General features: G+C 45.3%; 2 non-coding genes across 2 annotated transcripts; one reads left to right on the top strand and one right to left on the bottom strand.

The window, feature by feature from the left end:
• Nucleotides 1-343: 343 nt before the first annotated feature.
• TRNAH-GUG lies at nt 344-415 on the bottom strand. The gene has a single exon. It is a non-coding gene; the product is annotated as a tRNA-His (tRNA).
• A 673-nt stretch (nt 416-1,088) lies between these two features.
• TRNAN-GUU lies at nt 1,089-1,162 on the top strand. Its single transcript has one exon. It is a non-coding gene; the product is annotated as a tRNA-Asn (tRNA).
• The last annotated feature ends 2,058 nt before the right edge of the window (nt 1,163-3,220 follow it).

The following is a 3,220-nucleotide window of genomic DNA, read 5'->3' as shown; positions in this document are numbered from 1 at the left end:
TCTTTAAAATCTGCTCTTTTTGTGTACAAAAGTCTCACTAATGTGTGAAATATTTCCACCAGAAAAACCCCCGACATGAGTAGACCATTTCCTTAGGGGAAGCTACACACAGGGCTTATTGAGAGCTCGCACCTCATCTTTAGATATTTTCTGTTAAATGGTGAAATGTGGAGCACGCCAGGGGTTTCTCTGTGACAGAGCTACATATAGCTTAGTGCACTATTGGGTTTTCCTCTCTTCTCCTGACCGTATTGCACTGATGGCCGGCGAAAAGCGTGGCTCTCTGCCTGCAGGTAAGGAGAGGAGCCCATGCGGCTTGAAACACAAAGAAAAACCGAATCCTTGCCGTGACTCGGATTCGAACCGAGGTTGCTGCGGCCACAACGCAGAGTACTAACCACTATACGATCACGGCGCGCCACGGCCCCGGGGGCAAGCTCACGCCTTGCTCTACTAATTTTGACAAATACATTCCAGTTATTGCGCTGCTTTGTTCTCGGACAACTGCAAGGTATTCGTGCTGTTTCCCTCCCCATTCTGACGCATTTATCATCTCCACTGCATCCAGCCCGTGCATCTGTACAGGCCTCCTGGGAAGTATCTTTGCAGCGTCCATGCCGCCCCCATTTCTTTCCCTCCTCCTTACACTTCCTCTTTTGATCCCCGCACCCTCCACTCCAGCTGGCTCCCACCCCACCGACCGCAGCCGAGCGGAGCTCCTGCAGCGCAGATAGGCGGGTGAAGGCGAAGCAAATGGAAGAGCCATCACGCGAGCCCACCAGGCGTTCTCTTGGGCCCCTCTTGCCTCAGGCCCGGGGGATGACGGCCCTGGGTGTGTGTGTGGGGGGGCGCTGGCATCTGAAGCGGGTATGGAACGAGGTGTGGGGAGGCTGTTCGGCTGGCTGCCCTTCTGCCTTTGGAATCGCCCAACGCACGGGTTTCAAACGCGACGAACACGCCGTATCAACTCCTCTCGGGTTTTCCGAGACTTTGGAGACTTAACGGCTGTCCTGCAAAGGTGGGTGGCTCCCCCTAGCGTTGAGTGCGTGTGCTTGCTCTCTGTTGGATGAGGACGTGCGCCTCCACGGGTCTCTGTGGCGCAATCGGTTAGCGCGTTCGGCTGTTAACCGAAAGGTTGGTGGTTCGAGCCCACCCAGGGACGCGGTGCTATTTTTAGAGCGTTACAGCGTCTACAGTTGTTTCTACCCTGTGCATCCTCTCACCTAGAGGGAGAGAAATGCCTCTATCACCCTCCGGTCCTTAAGTGTTTTGTGTACAAGAGAAGGACCTAAACCAAGATCGTCACGGATCCTCGGATCCTTGAAGAGCTGGAGGAAAACAGGTCACCAGGAATCCTCAAGAGTAGAGTCATCATCGTTACCTTCTGAATTCCTTTTAACAATGAAGTTTCTTTGTGTTAGTATTTATTTAACCCTTTCCATATACTTTTGAAATTAAGTTGGTTTTATGCTATTAGTATTATAAGTAATACTGCAGTCAAATGCTTAACCAACTGAACCACCCAGGCACCCCTGTTATTTTTCTCTTAATTAGAAATTGTCCAGGCAAAGATTATAGTTAATTCAATTTAATATCACTCAAAGAATTTAACAATAGATCTTAAAATCTCAAAGGGAGCTGACACATAATACAGAAATATATGTTGGAATCATATATTAGATGATACCTAAAACATTTACTGAAAGTTGTGAGTGGAATAATTTTTTTTAATTTTTAAAAATTTTTTAAAGATTTTTATTTATTTGAGAGGGAGAACAAAAGGGGAGAGGGTCAGAGGGAGAAGCAGACTCCCCGCTGAGCAGGGAGCCTGATGCGGGATCATGACCTGAGCTGAAGGCAGTTGCTTAGCCAACTGAGCCACCCAGGTGCCCCGTGAGTGGAATAATTAAATCACGATGATTTCTAGAATTTTAAAAACTTAATCTTCACTTAAAAGATATTATATGGTATATGTTAGGTATATGGTATTAATTTACCAGAACACATAATTTTAAATTATATAAAGTTAGTTGTTGGAATTAAAGTTTGTCAATGACCAGTAAAACCAGGATAGGTAATTTAGGATGTTCAGTGTCATTAGGATTTTGAAGAGAAAATTAATCCAAGACTTGTACAAACTAGAATACTATGCTACCAATATTTTCTAAATTGTTAGAAAATCAGGAAGACAATATAAAGTTTTTAGACCAAAATGATTAAATCAGTCTGATGCATACAAGGAGTTCTCTTTAGAAACATGACATGGCATAAAACATTTTCTATGCCATAATATGTTGAATATTAAAATTCTTTTTAAATAAAGATTTATTTATTTAAGAGAGCAAGAGCGTGGAGCAGGGGAAGGAGTAGAGGGAGAGAATCTCAAGCAGACTCCCCACTGAGCAGTGGAGCCCAACATGGGGCTCAATCTTATGACCCTGAAATCATGACCCTGGGATCATGACCCTGAGACCATGACCTGAGCCAAAATCAAGAGTCAGTTGCTTAACCGACTGAAGTACCCAGGCACCCCTCAATTATTAAAACTAATTTGTTAAAAGTATTTGAAATTCATCCTTACTATCATCTCGAATTTTTTCCCTTGTACCTAGCACTGAGACCACTAATTTATCCACAGCTAAACATTTTTTCCCCTTCTGAGTTACAGAATCAGCAAGAAAGCAAATGCAAGTATAAAACCTCATCAATAGCATCCTTGGACATCCATGACCTCTGGGGTCATGAAAATTAAAGCTGTCACTACCCCACTTCAGGGAGAGACACAATTGAACACACACCAATCAGGATCTGTCTGCTTGGACTCAGACTGCCGCCAGGACTAGGTCAAGGCCAGGACAAGACATAATATCTCACCTCTCCCTGCTCTGGGAGATGCTTTGGACCCTCAGTCCAGGCCTCACTGGAGTTTAGAGATTCAGTGCAGAGGCTCTCCGAACCTGGACCTGGGGAAACCCTAACCCTAACCCTCAGGGGGTTAAAATCTCCCTTTGAGATTTTAAGAAGAGACTTCTTCATGCTGGGAAGTTGGGAAAAGAGTTTCCTGGACTTGGGTAGTGGCTGTGAAAGAGGGGAATGCTAGCCACTAGACTATCAGACCATGCTAGATCTCTGCTTTGGCCTTTGCAGTAAAAGTTAGATTTGCCAGAGGTACAGAGCAAAAGTGGGGGCGATTCCCAGCGGCCCAAGGCTCCCAGCCCTT

Source organism: Phoca vitulina, unplaced genomic scaffold, assembly GCF_004348235.1.
Source record: "Phoca vitulina isolate PV1807 unplaced genomic scaffold, GSC_HSeal_1.0 scaffold2904, whole genome shotgun sequence".
In the NCBI taxonomy this organism is placed as follows: Eukaryota; Metazoa; Chordata; class Mammalia; order Carnivora; family Phocidae; genus Phoca; species Phoca vitulina.
This window is presented reverse-complemented; position numbering and strand designations above follow the sequence as displayed.